The sequence below is a fragment of the Myxine glutinosa genome, chromosome 5, assembly GCF_964187855.1.
Source record: "Myxine glutinosa chromosome 5, kmMyxGlut1.1, whole genome shotgun sequence".
NCBI lineage: Eukaryota > Metazoa > Chordata > Myxini > Myxiniformes > Myxinidae > Myxine > Myxine glutinosa.
Window position 1 is genome coordinate 133944930 of NC_136265.1, and position 20662 is coordinate 133965591.

At 43.4% G+C, this 20662-nt stretch overlaps 1 protein-coding gene across 1 annotated transcript in view; it reads right to left on the minus strand.

The window, feature by feature from the left end:
* LOC137427042 (uncharacterized) overlaps positions 1-20252 on the minus strand; it is a 109576-nt gene extending 89324 nt beyond the window's left edge. Inside the window, exons 1-2 of the mRNA XM_078778750.1 lie at positions 20070-20252; positions 18600-18659 (exon numbers count right to left, since the gene is read on the minus strand). The gene's annotated coding sequence lies outside the window, so the exon portion shown is untranslated. The remainder of the gene's footprint in view (positions 1-18599; positions 18660-20069) is intronic.
* Between the last annotated feature and the right edge of the window lie 410 nt (positions 20253-20662).

The following is a 20662-nucleotide window of genomic DNA, read 5'->3' on the forward strand; positions in this document are numbered from 1 at the left end:
TTGTCTTTCCTCTCCTCGGAAGTTTTAATTACTTTTCTCTTTAACTTTCCTTGCTGATTCCTAAGTGTTATTTATTTATTGGCAACCTTTGCAGTGTATGATCAATACAGAGACTTACTTATCCTTAACAATTATCTGCAGAAAATATAAACTTTGAGCAAATGGCTTACTCCTTGAGTTTCGAAAATTAACCGATTGACGCGTCTTTGCTGGCAATAATGTGGTAAATATAATGTTGTACTGATGATAAGAAACTGTAAATCGAGGCGAATTTAAGTGACCTAGGTGTATATGAATAATTGAAGCTCCTTACATTGACGTAGACCTCCAATAATAGTTGCAGAAGCATAGTTTCATTCAAAACTAGCAGGATTAACTGCATTTAGATATCATTGGTTTAGCCTATTATCATATTTTGTTGTTCACTTCCTCTTCTCTTAATAAGGGGTGAGGTCTGATGGCACCGAGCTCCTGCCTTGCCTTGACCACGATCCTCCTCCACTTCCCTCGGTCCTCAGCCAACTCTCTCCACCCTCCAGCCACCATGATCTTTCTGATATCCCTCTTCACAAATCCTCCCATCTCAACTGTGTTCTACCTCTTTTCCTTCTACCTTGTTCCCTCAACCTATCCGCTCTCTAAGCCATTCTCTCTTCCCCCATCCACACCAAATGTGCAGCCCATGTCAGCTGGCATTTCACGAAGCTCCTCGTCAAACTCATCTGCACACCAATCTCCTCCCTCAGTTCATCCATTCTCCTTCTATCCACCCTCTTCACTCCTGCAATCCTCCTGACCCAGTTATTCTCACAAACCTGCAGCCTCTATTGTTGTCTCTCTGTCAGTGCCGCCGTCTCCAGACCATAAAGATAGGCCGGCATTACGCACGACATCAGCAGAACCAATCCTTTCAATCTCCTTGATATCTGCTCTGCCATTACTCCATCCACCCTCCTCCATGCATTCACACCCACCTGAATCCCCCTTCACACTTCTGCCTCTGACTTACCATCCCCGGTCACTGTTCCTTCCAAATACGCAAACCTATTTCCTTGTCTGATCTCCCTCCCCGCTAACCTGATATTCATTTATTTTCTCTGCTGGCCGATGCACATCACCTCTGTCTTCTCCATGTTTATTTTCTGCCCATGTTTCTCAAATGTCTCCTCCCACTCACCAAGTACTTCCTGCATCTCCCACCCACTCTCCACCACAACAGCCAGATTGTCCACATACAACATCCTCACCAGAATACATTTCATGTTTACCTTCCTGCTTACGAGGTCCATCACCATGATAAACAGGAGTGGGCTGACAGAATTTCCCTGCCTCAAACCGATGTTCACACTGAACTCCTCCGACATCCCAGGACGACCCAAAACTCTTTCCTTCATTCCCTTGTACATCCCTTCCACCAACCTAACTTCTGTTTCTGGCACTCCCATCCATCTCAGTGTCGCCACCATTATCTCTGTCAGAACAGTGTCGCAGGCCTCCTCCAGATCCACAAATCCCAATGCCATTTCACCTTGCACCTCTACCCTCTTCTCCACCAGCTGCCTCAGCGCAAACATCCCATCTGCCATTCCCCTACCCTTTCTAAAACCCTGCTGCTCTTCTCAGATCTCCTTCTCCACAACCTTCCTTATCCTCCATTCCAGAACCCTCTCCAACACCTTTATGACATGCCTAAGAAGTGTAATCCCCTTGTACTTCCCGAATCTTAAACATCCTCGTTCCACTTCAATATCAGCACAATTAACCCTTTCCTTCACTCCTCCGGAATTGAACCCTCTCTCACACATACATTCAACAACCTCTTCATCCACCTGACTCTGTACACAACTCATGCTATCATCTCTGTACACACCACATCGGGGGTGAATTAACAGGGGAAGAAGAGATCAAGGTTTTGGATGGGGGAAGATAAGAGATGGTGGTGAACAGCTGTTTTAAAGACCTGGAGGGAGGAGTGGGATTGAATAGAGTGAGGGAGGTTGTTCCAGAGGCGGGAGAAAAGGGGAATGAAAGAGTGAAGGTGAATAGAGAGTCTTGATTTTGGCAGTTTAACCATAAGAGGGATGCAGGCAGCTCTTGTGCGACCTGTAGGAATATTTGGGGGACAGAGCACAGACAGAGCTGGGGGAGCTAGGCCAGAGAGGAGTTGGTAGAAGACGGAAAGACCACCAACCTGCCTGCGGTGCGTGAGTGAAAGGCTCTCGGAATTAGCTTCATCGCGGGAGATCCCAATGATTCTGAAAGAATCATTAAAGCTTGTTTGGTCATTCGTGTCACCCTGCGGTTTTCACTACAGGGTAGTCGCACGACAATATATACATAGTCACGTGAAAAATTAAGTACACCCCATGTAAAGTTTTGACTTTTTCAACATATTTCAACATACAGCTATTTGATCTTCATTTCAACAATATTGATAGATAAAGGTGATATAATATAACAAATATCATGAAGCATTTACATTTTGTAGTCCATTGTATAATTTAAATAAACAAATGCTAATTTCGCATGTAGTAAAAGTAAGTACACCCCTACATTTATCACTACTTCAAATACCTAAAATTAGAATCAGGTGCACCAGCTCATAGCGGGGCAGATATGTGAAACAATTGTTCAGATTGTGGTAAAAGCACCAAATTTCCTACAGTTCATCTTGAATACATAATAATCGATTTCAGATGTAGTGCCAAGAAAAAAATCCCCCTGGTGGCCATATTTGGCCAAAATCCAAGATGGCCACCAGCCGAGCCGTGAATTTCTATTAAACCCGATATTTTCTTTAATATTCAAGCTACAGACATGAATAAAACATCATTTTGTATGTTTTCAGACACAAGGAATCCAATTACAGCATTAATTCTTTCATAAAATACATTTATTTCAACATAAAGGGCTTTTTTGTGCCAAATTATCTGAAATCGGTGAAAAATTTGACCGATTTTAAGCAATGTGATGTTGCGATTTTCACACGAGTACACAACACATTCTCTCCACATGTCGTGTACACTTCCTTCTCTGTGGAGAGATTTTCCACCACCTATGGTTAGAAGTAGCGACAGTAAAGAAGTATTAGTGATTATAGATTCATATTGGTATAGAGCATTGGTATATCAGTAGTACGCACACTTGCTAACATGGTTAATGAAACTACATTGTATATTAAATGTTATGTACAATTATTTGCATATATTAAGAATTATATTAAGCATGGTGATTGGTGACGGTAATACCTGATGTGCCAAGAATTCGAAGAGCTCAGTCTTGTTGTCCAAACGCAGGAACTCCTGCCAGTTTCCTGGAATAGTGTTTGCTGCTGTTACACGTCTCCGAATACCTTTGCCTCGTTTCTCTCTAGCTGTGGATATAAGGCTCCCTTGGCTGTACATGTCCCAAACGATATCGACTCCCGAGACGTTTCGTAGCTGTGCTTTGATGTACGGCAGAAACACTAGGGTAGCGTATTCCTGGAAGGTTTTGGTCCCTACTGGTCTCAACATGTTGACGATTGCTGCTCCATCCAATATGATAACATCAGCTACAGGGGCTTCTCCACTGGGTTTGCATAGCTTTTCTAAACATTCCGTGAGGTCAGCTTTTGTCCCAAACCGGAGTTTCCCAAGCTGTGACAGAGAAGGAGGATACGCGTGGTTCTCGTGCCTGAAGAAATTTTCCAGGTCCCCTTCGCGCATTTGAGAAGCTATGTAGAGTCTCGAAAACAGTGCACAGTCACTTTTAAGTGATGATAGGTGTGTTGCTTTAGATGAGACCTTTGGTGGTGGTCGGCTGAACAAAGGTATGTTGTTTCTCTTGATGGGATCCATTATAGGGGTTGTTCTCTCTAACATACGCTCTTTGACATATTGCTCATACTGCTGCTGGCCCAAATTCTCTATGGAGCGCACGTTATCCGCTATTTCTGAATCAACAATATCTCGGCTATCCAAGACCAGCAAGTCCCCGCTTTCGTCTGTGAATGGATTTCCCATGTCATCAATTACTTGAACGAGCGTCGTGACATCTTTTGCAAAGGAGACTTGTGCGGACAGCATATGCTCATGATGCTTAAGATTGTTCTTCGAAGTACTGCTCTCGAGGGCAACTGTTTCAAAGCCATGTACAACCCTAGCCAGTTCAGGACCTGCTACCATCCACCGTAGGAGTGCTCGTGGATTTTGCAGAAGACCAACCGCCCCACCATCACCCTTTACGACCGCATTATTTTGTTCGTGTGCATGATATATGGCAAGAGCTGAGAATGGACGATTTGTTTTGTGCACCACAAAGTCACCTTGTTCAAACTGCCTCGCTACATCAGGAAGTCTGTCCTGCAGTGTAACCATGTCCCGAATATGAACGGGAATCCATCTGGAATAGTGTGTTTGATCAAGGGCAAAGAACCAGGGAGCCATTGCTTCTAGGGCTGCGACGTAGAGTGCGAAGTTCCCTTCACGAATAGTCCTCACATACACCAAAACGAGGAGCTCTAATCGTATAATGATCAGCCAGTACTGGAACTGTGGAGACATCTCAGCTTGTTTAAGGCACCACTTGTCAAAGGCCAATGGTTCTATTTCCTCACACGTGTAGGTGTCGTAAGCTTTACGCATGAGGATTGACAATGCACTAGAAGTGACTTGATGGGCATGCCTCGTTCTTGTAACATGCGACGCCTTTAAAAATGAGTCAGCCATCCCTGCTGTGGCAACGTTTGCTTGGGTTAGCGAATGTGTCCAGCCACTTCCGTCCAGCAACTTTCCAAGGACTCTCAAGATGTCCATCTCTGTGTGGAGTCCACCAAGCAGAATAACAAACTTTTCTTCTCCATACACATCTGGCCAGTTCCACTGGATCAGCTTTGCAATTGCAAACAGAGGCTGGTTCGCTGTTAACACTGGTACCTGACCAGAATTCAGAAGTTCAACCGCAGATTTTACAACATCCATTGCATGACGGATCATGGCGACAGACTTGGATTCGTCTGAGAACAACGGTAACAGTGATGTAATTGTGACATCAAAGTTTCTTGGACTTTCCAGTGTGTTTGCATGGAACGCACCCCACGATATTGGCTCATCTGTGCTCTGAAGCTCTTTGGTGATAAGGTCTTGGGTATTGTTCAGCCATTTAGTTTCACAGTCAACAGCAGATTTCACAAGTTCTTTGTCACATGTTAGTGGACCATTCTGCAATGGAACAATGGGATCCTTCTTGATCAGTGTAACTGGTGTCAAAGTTGTGTACGAGTCCGGAAGTGGTGGTATCTGTGTTTTTGAAGACGTTGGTTGCAGAATGGCGGGTTCACGTACAATACCATCAGACGCTGTTGCTCGGTTTTGAAACAGGGATATTCCTGTACCATGAAAGGCCTCGCATGCTGTAGTTGAGCTGGGGTTGTGGTCGATATTGTCCACTGCAGCAGTTGTAAATAGATTTTTACGCAGGACAAGTGGACACAAAACCCCATCAGTTTGATATTGCTCAGACGCTGAGATGGCAAGTTCTGTCGATATGCCAAGAACCCTGTCATATGAAACTGACAAGCCGAGATGAAACAGTATATCCACCAGTTCACGTTTACGCGTATGTCCATGGATCATCAGGCCAATATAAACAGGCAGTGGGGTCTCTCTGTCCTTACAGTGATGCGAATTGGTGGACTCCTGGCGCCTTCTCACATGACTGTTGTATTGCAACAGCTGAGCGAGACTCAGAGTTGCTTGTCTCACTGTGTCTGATGCCTTGTTCTTTATATTGGGTTCATCCATTAGCATACCAAGTAGTGCTACCAACGACTTTGGTACAGCATCTTCTTGGCATCCTTTTTCGAAGTAGCCATCAAAGTGTGATGTGTGCTTCTTCAGCATGTCTCGGCGAATAATCTGTGCTGCCTTTGCTATGCAAATAGCTTCATCATCGAAGTCATCCAAACATGCATCTTTCAGAGCAAGTTCTACATCCTCTTCGAATGTCAGAAGGATGTCGCGACCTTGCCTGTACGCGTGAAGACCTGATACATGGGCAAGGAGTCTCTCTTTCAGACGTGTAGAGTTTATACGGCCCGATATGTCCACCCCTAGCTCTCGTAAGCGATCCGTATACAGCTGCAGGAGATAACTCAATTTGAATATTGGAGCCACGGTCTTGTCAGCTAAACGTATATCTTCGATATAGCCAATTACCTCGACCAAAGCTATACCGTGAGCCTGTCCATCTGGGCTCTGGTTTTGTTCTTCCTCTACTTTCTTGTTGCTAGCATTGTACAGTTTCACCAGACATGCTGAATGGTATTTCGCTTCCTGTGCCACTAGGTCACCCGCACTAAGTTTGGCAATTAGCTTTTGATCCTGTAGCTTGAAAGCACAGTGATTGACACGTTGTGTAAGTTTTGACGTCATTGCTTCGTGCAGCGGACTACTTTCTGTGCCCATTATGTCACAGAAGAAACATGTATCACTACTTTGATCTTCACTAGCTTGTCGACGCATATAAGGACCATCTCCTTTCTGACTGGTGCATGGTTCCACCGGTTGTAGTCTTGTCAGCCTACTAGCAGAGTACTTCAAGCGGCAGGAGTGATGCCATTTGGCACTATGTTTGGACAACGTATTTGCAATGCCATCGCCCTCATCAAGCTGTGATATATCTATAGCCACCGCTAGCTTGCCCAAGTCATGAAAACATTTCAAATTGTCAGCCAATGTGTCATAACCAGCTCCCACATCTGTTCGTTTTGATAGTGCAGGACACTGAAGTGGTGCAGTCGAACGTTCTTGACATAGCACACATATTGTCCAATCAATAGGTCCTGGTGTGTTTCGAGGTGAGGACAGCTTCTCATGTTCAATGAGCTTACACTTTTTCCGTGTCGACATTGTGGGAGCTCCGAAAGTTCAGACTTAACACCTGGATGGCATCATTGGCGCCATACATGTAGACCTGACAGAAAAGAGAAAAGAATTGTTTCTGAATACAGTTAATAGTCATATTAAAAAGTAAGCATTCACCTTTCCGACTGTTGTCATCGTGAATATTCCAAATTGTAATCCGGTCAATTGTTCGTCGATTGTTGACAATTTCGACATAAACATGCCCTTTATGCTGAAATATATGCATTTTATGAAAGAATTAATGCTGTAATTCGATTCCTTGTGTCTGAAAACATACAAAATGATGTTTTATTCATGTCTGTAGCTTGAATATTAAAGAAAATATCGGGTTTAATAGAAATGCACGGCTCTGCTGGTGGCCATCTTGGATTTTGGCCAAATATGGCCACCAGGGGGATTTTTTTCTTGGCACTATATCTGAAATCGATTATTATGTATTCAAGATGAACTGTACGAAATTTGGTGCTTTTACCACAATCTGAACAATTGTACTGATATTTGGCACTTAGCTGCCCCGCTATCAGGTGCAAATGATTACAACATCGTTAGAGAGGATCTTGGAGGAACCTGTCTTATTTAAACCTCAGACATTTAGTTTGGTTTGCTCTTTGTTGTTGAAGTGTGCGGCGTTACCATGCCTAGATCAAAAGAGCTCTCTGAGGCCTTCAGAAAGAAGTCTATAGTTGCCTACGAGTCTGGGAAGGGATTTAAAAAGATCTCCAAACAATTTGAAATCAATCATTTGACTGTCTGGAAGATCATCTACAAGTGGAGAAGATTCCAAACAACTGCCAACTTGTTCAGGCCACGCCGCCCCAGCAAGTTCAGCCTGAGAGCAGACCGCAAGATGCTGAAAGAAGTCTCTAAGAACCCCTGAATGTCATCACGGGACCATCAGGTAGCTCTTGCCACTGTTGATGTCAAAGTGCACGAGTCTACCATTAGAAAGGGGCTGCACAAATTTGATCTACATGGGAGGTATGTCAGGAGGAAACCTTTGCTGTCCAGAAAGAACATCAGGGCAAGACCAAAGTTTGCCAATAAACACCTAGGCAAAGACCAGCACTTCTGGAACAATGTGCTCTGGACAGATGAGTCAAAGGTAGAGCTATTTGGCCACAGTACCAGAAGACATGTTTGGCGAAAACCAAAGACAGCATTTGACCACAAGAACCTGATACCAACTGTAAAGCATGGTGGTGGAAATATTATGGTTTGGGGCAGCTTTGCTGCACCAGGGCCTGGGCAGCTCACCATCATAGAATCCACTATGAATTCTTCATTGTACCAGAGGGTGCTTGAGGATAATGTGAGGCCATCTGTCGGAAAGTTGAAGCTCAACCGAAGGTAGACCTTGCAACATGACAATGACCCTAAACATACCAGTAAATCCACCAAGGAATGGCTGAAAAGAAAGAAATGGAGGGTTCTGGAATGGCCAAGTCAAAGCCTGGATCTAAATCCCATCGAGATGTTGTGGGGGGATTTGAAACGAGCTGTGCATGCAAGAAACCCCTCAAACATCGCACAGCTGAAAGAATTCTGCATGGAGGAGTGGGCAAAAATTTCCCCCAGTCGATGTCAGAGACTGGTAGACAGTTATAAGAAACGCCTACTTGAGGTTGTTTCTGCCAAAGGGGGCAATACCACCTATTAGAGCCAAGGGTGTACTTACTTTTTCCACATGTGAAATTTGCATTTATGTTTATTTAAATTATACAATGGACTACAAAATGTAAATGTTTAATGATATTTGTTATATTATATCACCTTTATCTATCAATATTGTTGAAATGAAGATCAAATAGCTGTATGTTGAAATATGTTGAAAAAGTCAAAACTTTACATGGGGTGTACTTACTTTTTCACATGACTGTATATTAGTACACAGAAGGAGCACGACAACAACCACATAATTATGTTATAAAATATCCTTTTTTCGCATGTTTTGCCATATGTAAGTATGCGTGCATGCATGTATGTATGTACCTTATATGATTGAAAACATCTTGCTCTATCTCCATCAAATTTTGCATACCTGCTCGGGGTACGCAGGGTCCAGGCATGGGTCTGGTCATATCATACCACCCTCCCTCTCCACCCTGTGATATTGGGGTGACGACTTGCTATTTCCACCTGTACACGTGGAATATTGCAACTGGTTTAACCACTGATCCCTGCATAAGGGAGGGGGGTACTAACACCATATTTTGCTCCCAGAGCGAGTGGGTATTATTAGTCCATCAAATGGACAAGCATGGTGTTGGCTTATCGGTAAGGTGCCTCGCTTGAGATCTTTGGTTTCTGAGTTTGAGCTCCTGTTGCCCCTAGAAAATGATCCAATCAGTAGCATAGGGTGCATATGAACCACCACCAAATGGGCGAGCTTTCAAGTACAAACCTACTGATGTTTGCAGTAAAATAAGATGCTTATAATCACAGGTGTGTGGCAAGATCTTGCTTGCATGGAAGGACAAACCATAAAGCAATGTGCAACAGGCATATTGTACTTGCAGTGAAACAGTAATTAGACTATTCCATCATCACGAGGCCCATCCCTGTCGTTCTGATGCACACAAGCAATAAGACAAGACAGTGTGGCATGATGGATCGTTTCTGCCCTCGGCAAGGAAGAACATTTCGGTAAGGAACCGAAAGGCCCAAATGTCGTCGCGCTATTAAGGAATTAGGGCCTGTTAGCGAACATAGAAAACAAAGGGCATTCTTGTAGGGCTGAAATTGAGGCCTGAGAGCAATCGATTGTGGGCCTGTCGCAATGAAGCACTGCCATCGAAACAATGACCCCTCCATCTGGCCCGGGAGCCGCCTGGAACGCCGTTCCCCTTAATTAGCAGGCACTGCGAGGCGGCTGCTTCATGCCTGCCCGCACACTTACCTCCAACCTCCTCTCGGTACACCCCAGTTTTCCTGGGAGGACGGCGAGCTGGGAATGAGGCTCTGATCATCCGAGATGCTGAACACTTCCCAAGGGGATTGCAAAGTTGTTTCATTCCACTAGGACAGACTCTTTCTCCATCAATGCTCGCTGAATGAGTTCCTTTGCTCTCAGCATGGCCAGTTTGTTTTTCATAGATGGCTGAGTGAGGGGAAGGTGAGAAGGCAAATTGTGGGTGTGGATTGGGGGGTTCGGTGATTTATATTGTTTTTTCTCTGATGCCTCATTTCAATCACTCCATCTTCCATTCTCCACACCTCCTTCCTCCCCCCCATTGTCCACTTCCATTCCTAAACCATAGGTTCCATGAGTCTCACTCACAACACATCCTGCCTCACACAAAATAGTGATTGAACACACTACAGGATATGCACCCAGGGCACACACTGGCCTAGTATACACCACAAAGAGCTCACCGCATTGAGTATGAACAGATTCCAGCCAAACCTGCATTCCTATTAAACTCGGGATTGTTTTGCGGAACATTGCTGGTTGAGCTTATGTAGGAACGGCAACAAAGCAAAGCACAGCAGAGGTTAAAATGTTCATCTTTCTGAATATGGAGCTTGGTCTAAAGGAGTCTGTTCAATTATTGATATCACTGATGACTTTGTGTCACATTGGTCACCCCCGCCAATATCATTCGCCTCCGGCATCAACTGGATTCCAGAATCCCGATGTCCTTTACAGCAAACTGGCCACTTCCAATCTAATTGCTCATTTGATCTCTTGTGCTGAGGATCCTGCCTGCAGTAGGAACTGTTGTTCCATCGAGGTGTTTCATTGAAGAGCGCTGTTTGATGTCTTTCATGCTGGCTCACCTGTTCATTGCATGAGTACAAGGATCTTGGTATGGCAGACACCAAGCTGTTATATTTCCATCAATTATGGAAGCAAGCTGTCTCACATACATGATGTGAAATACATACGAGTCACGTAATAAGCAACAATATATGGGTTTGAATTGCTAGACAAAGCAAGAATACCTTGTATTGGGTGAATTGTTGTTCCACAAGTAAACATGGTGCACCTGTTCAAGTGCAAGCGTGTTACGAGGTACCTCAGTTGTAACTTTCAGGGTTTACCTGTGCTCTCTGGGTTTGATTCCGAAAGGAGGCTCACATGATAGCTTCCAGGCAATCAGTCTTTGCGTTATCCAGTCTGGGTTTGATTATTGGCCTGCCACCTGTCTATAAACGACCAGTCTAGTGTACGTTGTACCTATCATAGTACAACCGGGTGTCCCTTCTCAGGTGGACGTTGAAGTGCATTTCTCGCGTTCTGCCCCTCGTAGTGTGGGCACACCATCTGGATTATGACATCGACAGGCCTGGGTCATATGGCCCGGTGCAAATCCTATTACGAAGGTGTTTATGGAATTCTGACTTTTTGCTGACCGTGATCCCTTTTTAACCGCTGACGACAACTCCCCTATTCTCCCTGTCTCTCCACTTGCCACATTGCAATACATCTGTGTGGTTGAGTATCATGGACATTGTCTCAGAGCCAGGGAGCTCACTTCAAATCAAACCAGAAAAGATTTCCGTGGGTCGTAGCCCATCTGGTACGCAGCGTTTTGAAACTCAAGACTCAGAATAATGGCAGTTGTCGACAACTTTATCTGATGAGAAGAAATGCTGGGCCAGGAAGTGATTGAAAGGCAAAGATAAACACATTTTAGTTGCAAAATGTTCAGACTACTTTTCATTTAGACACGTAAGCTTTTATTCACCGGTGATGGAGAATGAAGGAGCTTGAGCACCCATTTTGAAAAAGGTCTACCACTTCAGTCATTTTACAACAAATATAAAGACAGTCATCAAACATGGCCTGGCAGGATGGCCTAGCCCGAAAGCACGGAGATTCATCAATGTGTGTGCAGTCCCTCGGATGGACCTAAAATGGTGTCCTTTGCGAAGATTACGCGAATTATTGCTTGCACCCTCAACAGATTCCAAATTCCTGCTCTAAGTACTACTGGGAAGGGAATGGCAAACCACCCAGTATAACCTTGCCAAGAAACTGCTTCTGCAGCACCCAAGTTTCTGTAACAGAGAATTGTGCGTCAGAATCGCAGGCGGAGTAACAGAGTATCGGAGTAACAGAGTATCAGAGTAACAGAGTGTCGGAGTAACAGAGTGTCAGAGTAACAGAGTGTCAGAGTAACAGAGTGTCGGAGAAACAGAGTATCGGAGTAACAGAATATGAGAGTAACAGAGTGTCGGAGTAACAGAGTATCAGAGTGTCGGAGTAACAGAGTGTCGGAGTAACAGAGTATCGGAGTAACAGAGTATCGGAGTAACAGAGTATCGGAGTAACAGAGTGTCGGAGTAACAGAGTGTCGGAGTGTCGGAGTAACAGAGTGTCAGAGTAACAGAGTGTCGGAGTAACAGAGTGTCGGAGTAACAGAGTGTCGGAGTAACAGAGTATCGGAGTAACAGAATATGAGAGTAATAGAGTGTTGGAGTATCAGAGTGTCGGAGTATCAGAGTGTCGGAGTATCAGAGTGTCGGAGTAACAGAGTGTCGGAGTAACAGAGTGTCGGAGTAACAGAGTGTCAGAGTAACAGAGTGTCAGAGTAACAGAGTGTCGGAGTAACAGAGTATCGGAGTAACAGAATATGAGAGTAATAGAGTGTTGGAGTATCAGAGTATCAGAGTAACAGAGTGTCGGAGTAACAGAGTGTTGGAGTATCAGAGTGTCGGAGTATCAGAGTGTCGGAGTAACAGAGTGTCGGAGTAACAGAGTGTCGGAGTAACAGAGTATCAGAGTAACAGAGTATTGGAGTAACAGAGTATCAGAGTAACAGAGTATCAGAGTAACAGAATATGAGAGTAACAGAGTGTCGGAGTAACAGAGTATCGGAGTAACAGAATATGAGAGTAACAGTGTCGGAGTGTCGGAATAACAGAGTGTCAGAGTATCAGAGTATCAGAGTATCAGAGTATCAGAGTGTCGGAGTGTCGGAGTAACAGAGTATCGGAGTAACAGAATATGAGAGTAACAGAGTGTCGGAGTAACAGAGTATCAGAGTAACAGAGTAACAGAGTGTCGGAGTAACAGAGTATCAGAGTGTCAGAGTAACAGAGTGTCGGAGTAACAGAGTATCGGAGTAACAGAGTATCAGAGTAACAGAGTATCAGAGTAACAGAGTATCAGAGTATCAGAGTATCAGAGTATCAGAGTAACAGAGTATCAGAGTATCAGAGGAACAGAGTATCGGAGTAACAGAGTGTCGGAGTAACAGAGTATCGGAGTAACAGAGTATCACATGAATCATTCTTTCTGCCTTGACTGTCATGGATTGGTTGAGTTCAGACTCAGAAGTTGATGAAACAACCTGTTGCTCATTTGAACTCCCACCTCGTCCTTTGCTCGAGGAATCAGAACGCATGGTTTGTCCACATCAGTTTGAAGTTTGCACCGTGTGGTGAAGCTGCAATCACGGCCAAACACTTCGCCAACACCACACGCCGCCCAGGGGCCAGCGCTGCAAATTAGGGTCACACCCTCGAATACGTCGGATGGAAGTACCACATTTGCGAGAGTTATTCCGACTCGTGTGGGCGAGCGGCAGGTGACTGTGTGTCTGGGAAGGAACCACTGGTGGCTACATATGAGTTTGACAATCTTGTGGGTCCAGGTTTGCATGAGATGTAGCACCACCGTGACCTTTTATCCCGTCCCTTTGTTATGTTTCATATTGTTATCAAGACCGATGTAGTCCCATGGGAGTGCTTCAAGTGCCACCCGGCATGAGAGCGAGAAGGGGGGGGGGGGGGGGGGGGGGTCTGTTAAAAGCAAACTCAATTCTGTTATTAATGTTACTCGCAACGGTACCCGCCCTATGGGCGGAGCTTCAATTGGGAGGCCCAAATGAAAAGGCAAAATATCAGAGATTTAAGGTTTTTTTTATTTTTATTTTAAACGATTTATATAAACATACGTTAAATCATATCACACGCAAATCATCAAAATCTAAACAGTATTTGTAGAATTTCAATAAAAGCCACATCACTGTTCATATCGGTAAATATTATTCCATCGTGTTTGGAAAAATTGGAAAATTGGAAAAATTTGAAATTGGAAAAATTTGAAAATTGGGGAAAAAATGGAAAAACAATGCAAACTAGGGACCCGTTCGGAACCTAGAACCTAGAACCTAGAACCTAGAACCTAGAACCTAGAAAAATTTTATTTTGGCAACAAAAGTAGCTGCGGCGAAGGTATGCGCTCTACCGAGTGCCCGTTCTAGGTCTAGTCCGGGCACTCGGTAGAGCGCATACCTTCGCCGCAGCTACTGTTCTGTACTTGGCATGGGAGTGTATGCGATGTGAAACTTTATGTGAAATGCGATCGATTTTTAAAAATCAGAATTTGAGCAAATCTGTTTCATTCGTCTGTTAATATGCCTCCCCGATTGACAAATCTGCAATTTGAATTTCATTTGAGGTTGAAATGATTGCGGGAGATCGCGTTATAGTGATGACGTCTTGGATGGACATCCTCTTCTTCAGTCGCTCATAACTTTGAGTGAAATACGATCGAGTTAAAAATAGTCAGAATTTGAGCAAATCTGTTTCATTCGTTTGTTAATATGCCTCATCTCTTGACAAATCTGCAATTATAATTTTTTTTGAGGTTGAAATGATCGCGGGAGATCGCGTTATAGTGATGACGTCCTGGATGGACATCTTCTTCTTCAGTCGCTCATAACTTTGAGTGAAATACGATCGAGTTAAAAATAGTCAGAATTTGAGCAAATCTGTTTCCCAAAATCTAATCAAATGTGTCCCGTATAATAACCAATCATCCCACCAAATTTCATGCAATTCGGTTGAATACTTTTTGAGTTATGCGATTAACATACACACACACAGACATACAAATAAATACACAGCGATCAAAACATAACCTTCCGCTTTTGCGAAGGTAACTATTTTACTCCAAGGGGTCCCAGGATTACACACCCAAAATTTCGTTGCGATCGGTTCAGCCGTTTTTGCGGTACCTGGGAACATACAGACAGACAGACTTTTGGTGAATTATAGTAAGATTCCTGGAAGTGGTGGGCAGGTACCGTAGCCAAGAGGTATGCACACTTTTTTCTGAGCTCTATAAACTACCGTCCTGGTGTTACGCATGCAGGACAAGTCATCATTGTGTTCGCCGTCCCTTGGATAGATGTAATGTTAGAGGACCCGTCTGCTCGTTGGTGGACGTAAAGATGTCACGGTGTCTCTCACTAAGAATAGGCGACCTGTCACCGGAAGGCAGAACTAATTGCAAATTCAATCCAAATTGCTGCCGAAACTCTCTCACCAACCCACACTTGGCAAACATGGCGAGTAGTGCTTTACCCAAGTCGTGGGTTGGTGAGGCTTTCGGCGTTACGCAGTCTACGTACTGAAAATAGGATGATGATGGTGGTGATGATGTACTACGTAGAGCGCATACCTCCGCAAAGCTGACCACCTTACGTTTTGTATCCTACTGATAGGACAGATCTGGATCCAGACCTCCAAAATCGAATCGGTTTGTTCTTGTCGCCTAATCAACTTATCCACCAAATTTTGTCATAAGTTGTCCACAAATTTTTGAGATATTTTGTTCACAACAAACAAACAGACAGACAAATCAACAGACATGGGTGAAAACACATCCTCCATCCAGCTTTGGTGGCAGAGGTAAAATGAGATGACAGACATCTCTAAAGAGCAGGACAATTGACCACCACCCAAAAGCGATAGGTGGTTCATATATAAACAGCTGTTCACCACCAAACCACCACCCAAAAGGGATAGGTGGTTCATATATAAACTGCTGTTCACCACCAAACCACCACCCAAAAGGGATAGGTGGTTCATATATAAACTGCTGTTCACCACCAAACCACCACCCAAAAGGGATAGGTGGTTCATATATAAACTACTGTTCACCACCAAACCACCACCCAAAAGGGATAGGTGGTTCATATATAAACTGCTGTTCACCACCAAACCACCACCAAAAGGGATAGGTGGTTCATATATAAACAGCTGTTCACCACCAAACCACCACCAAAAGGGATAGGTGGTTCATATATAAACTGCTGTTCACCACCAAACCACCACCCAAAAGGGATAGGTGGTTCATATATAAACAGCTGTTCACCACCAAACCACCACCCAAAAGGGATAGGTGGTTCATATATAAACTGCTGTTCACCACCAAACCACCACCCAAAAGGGATAGGTGGTTCATATATAAACTGCTGTTCACCACCAAACCACCACCCAAAAGGGATTGATGGTTCATATATAAACTGCTGTTCACCACCAAACCACCACCCAAAAGGGATAGGTGGTTCATATATAAACTGCTGTTCACCACCAAACCAACACCCAAAAGGGATAGGTGGTTCTTATATAAACTGCTGTTCACCACCAAACCACCACCCAAAAGGGATAGGTGGTTCATATATAAACTGCTGTTCACCACCAAACCAACACCCAAAAGGGATAGGTGGTTCTTATATAAACTGCTGTTCACCACCAAACCAACACCCAAAAGGGATAGGTGGTTCATATATAAACAGCTGTTCACCACCAAACCACCACCAAAAGGGATAGGTGGTTCATATATAAACAGCTGTTCACCACCAAACCACCACCCAAAAGGGATAGGTGGTTCATATATAAACAGCTGTTCACCACCAAACCACCACCCAAAAGGGATAGGTGGTTCATATATAAACAGCTGTTCACCACCAAACCACAACCCAAAAGGGATAGGTGGTTCATATATAAACAGCTGTTCACCACCAAACCACCACCCAAAAGGGATAGGTGGTTCATATATAAACAGCTGTTCACCACCAAACCACCACCCAAAAGGGATAGGTGGTTCATATATAAACTGCTGTTCACCACCAAACCACCACCCAAAAGGGATTGATGGTTCATATATAAACTGCTGTTCACCACCAAACCACCACCCAAAAGGGATAGGTGGTTCATATATAAACTGCTGTTCACCACCAAACCAACACCCAAAAGGGATTGGTGGTTCTTATATAAACTGCTGTTCACCACCAAACCAACACCCAAAAGGGATTGGTGGTTCTTATATAAACTGCTGTTCACCACCAAACCAACACCCAAAAGGGATTGGTGTTTCATATATAAACTGCTGTTCACCACCAAACCACCACCCAAAAGGGATTGGTGGTTCATATATAAACTGCTGTTCACCACCATCAAATATCATCTCCCATCCAAAACCATGATCTTTTATATCCCCGTCAACCCTCCCCGAGCAAATCTCTTTCCAACATTCTTGTTTTCCTTCCTGAGAGTTTGCTTCTGTATCCATCATGTCTATCCCCTGTGTCCTCCCCGCATCCTCATTCTTCCTCAAAACCATGATCTTCAAAGTTTATCTCCATTTTGTCCCTCAACCCTGCTGTTGAGTGTTTCCACCCCTTTCCTTTTGCTGTTCGTTTTGTTCTGTGGTCTCCTGATTCGTTCTATGTTCCAGCTCCTCAACAGAAGTCAGCATGAAACAATTTTTCACAAATCAACAGGGTGGTGCGGTACCTGCAACATCAACAACAACAGCCACACCACCACCACCACCACCACCACCACCACCACCACCACTACCTAGCTTGTGGATTAAATGACCCCTTCGGGACACTCTGGACAAAATTAAATTTTAAATTTGTTTTCCTGATGAATGAAAGAACAATGATATTAATCATATAATTATCATAATGATCATCATCAAGATATCATCAGAAGTTTCTATTATTGGAATGATCACTTCTATATAGCTTGACATTAAGATGGAGATCATGAGTCATAGTCGTGATCATCATCTTAAGGTCAACACTATAAGAAAGCGCATAATCTGAATGCGGTGCGGAGGAGCAACATGGATTTTGAGGACTCATAGCACCCCCCCGACCCCCTTCCTCCCCCTCTCCGCCCCCCACCATACTAACTGCGATCTCCGGGGAGGTTTGCGCGCCCCCGGGGCTGGCTGTGTGGTCCCATGGTCCGCCTTTGTTGTGCTAATGAGCGGCTCGCAAAACATAACGCAAGCAGATGGTCTCGGACTTGTCGCAGCGCGGTGCGGGGCGCAGGACCTGAAATATTGCTGGCCCGGCTCGTCTCGCCCTCAAGGCACAGGACCGTAAGAACCGGCGGACCAAACAAAGCCCCGCGGGCGCGTTCAAACAACGCCCACAGAGGGCGATTCGCCGCGGAAATGCGTTCCGGCCCGCAGAGGTGACCCCGGCCCTCGGTCTCGACCGCAGCCCGTCGAGGCCCCTCACGTTTCGGCGTAAGGCGAGTCCAAACGGAGAGTTGATAATTTAATTTACGCGCCACGTTTGTTTCTCCGGCGCGAATTACGAGCAGTGCTGCGACAGCTTCGCACAAAGGGCGCGAATCCAGCCACAGCTGTCCCGTTATTCCACGTTCGAGTTTTCTCATATTGTCTGCCTGAACAACAGCAACAACAACATCAACAAAAGAAACAACAAAGACAACTTCAGTTGATTTTAAAAAATAATGAACATATTTTAGTTCGAATCTGGCAATCAATCAATAACTAGCAGCGGTACCTCCATGAAAAAAAACAATTTAATAGTTCAATTCACTCCAAATTTTAAGAAAAAAAAGTTTGTTTTTCAGAAGCTTGTTGCACAAATCTCTGAAAGTTTGTAAAACACCAGGAGGGTGCAGCCAGCTCACCTTTTCACTGTGTTGTAGACGAGAAGGGTTCCCGCGGCATTGCCCGGTGATGTTCCAATCCTGTTGGCATTTTGAAAAATTCCCAAAAAAATCTTTTTTTTGTGCGGGCCAAAAACACTTCTCTACACACCCTAAGGCCGAAAGAATGGGGTCGGGCGGGAATCATTTATTATTAACTTTCAAATCGCTACAAAGGCTTACCCATTATACAGCAACAAAAATCTCCCAAAAAAAAAACAACTTAAAAACAAAAAATTTAAAAACTTTTTCCCAAAAACACTTCCCTATACTCCCTTAAAGAATGGGGTCGGGAATCATTTGATATCAACTTTCAAATCGCTACAAAGGCTTACCCATTATACAGCAACAAAAATCTCCCCCCAAAAAATCAACTTTTTTTCAAAAATTAAAAAACTTTTTTTTGCCAAAAACACTTCCCTACACCCCCTAAGGATAATTCGGTCAATGAGCATTTAATATTAACTTTCTTATCGCTATAAAGGCTTATGCACTACAAAGCAATTTTTAAAATCCCCCCCAAAAATCAACTTTTTTTCAAAAAAATTTTAAACTTTGTTTTTGCCAAAAACATTTCCCTATACTCCCTTAAGGAATGGGGTCGGGAATCATTTGATATCAACTTTCAAATTGCTACAAAGGCTTATGCACTATAAAGCAATAAAAAATACCCCCAAAAAATCACCTTTTTTTCAAAAATTTAAAACTTTTTTTCACAAAAACACTTCCCTACACCCCCTAAGGATAATTCGGTCAATGAGCATTTAATATTCACTTTCAAATCGCTACAAAGGCTTACGCACTATAAAGCAATAAAAAAATCCCCCAAAAATTGAACGAAAAAAACAAAGTTAAACTTTTTCCCCAAAAACAATTCCCTACACCCCCTAAGGAATGGGGTCGGGAATAATTTAATATCAACTTTCAAATCGCTACAAAGGCTTACACACTCTAAAGCAATTTTTAAAATCCCCCAAAAAATCAACTTTAAAAAAAAAGTAAAACTTTTTCTGCCCAAAACACTTCCCTACACCCCCTAAGGAATGGGGTCAATGAGCATTTAATATTAACTTTCATATCACTATAAAGGCTTACGCACTATAAAGCAATAACAAATCCCTCAAAAAAATCCACTTTTCTTCAAAAAGTTTAAAAAAAATTTTTTTTGCCAAAAACACTTTCCTACACCCCTTAAAGAATGGGGTCGGGAATCATTTAATATCAACTTTCAAATCGCTATAAAGGCTTATGCACTATAAAGCAATAAAAAAATCCCCCCAAAAATCAACTTTAAAAAATTCTAATTTTTGCCAAAAACACTTCCCTGCACCCCCTAAGGAATGGGGCCAAGGATCATTTTATATCCACTTTCAAATTACTACAAAGGCTTACACACTATAAAGCAAAAAAAAATTCCCCTAAAAAAAAGCATTTTCAAAAAATTAAACAAACCTTTTTTTGCCAAAAACATTTCCTTACAGCTCCGTGAGGAATGGGTCGGGAGTCATTTAATAGCAATTTTCAAATTTCTGCAAAGGCTTAGGCGCTATACAGTGATAAAAAAATCCCCAAAAAATCAACTTTTTTTCTTCAAAAAATTTAAAAACTTTCTTTTTTGCATAAAACACTCCCGGCACTCACTGATGAACCTCTGAAAGTTTGACGATGATCCGTTTGGCCATATCTGAGAAAATGGTGACAAATACAGACAGACATCTGTCTTATAGTACAGATTATAGCCATAATTATACGATGACGTCACTTCTTGGACAAACAACTTCAGAAGGGCGTTTCGTTCTCACAACTGTCACAGATCAATCTCGCATCACTCCACAATCAATGTATTCGTTCATTAGTGATAGACGGCAACCTTGATGAAGTCTACTGGATCCAATGTTTCACATTGTTCCTAAATATCATAATTCATAACCAAATTAACTTGACTGTGACCTGTGCCACTTTTAAAGAAATAAAACCTGTGCCACTTCACTCTTCCATGAGCCTCGACTTTGTTTTCAAAAACAGAATGCAATGAATCTAACAAT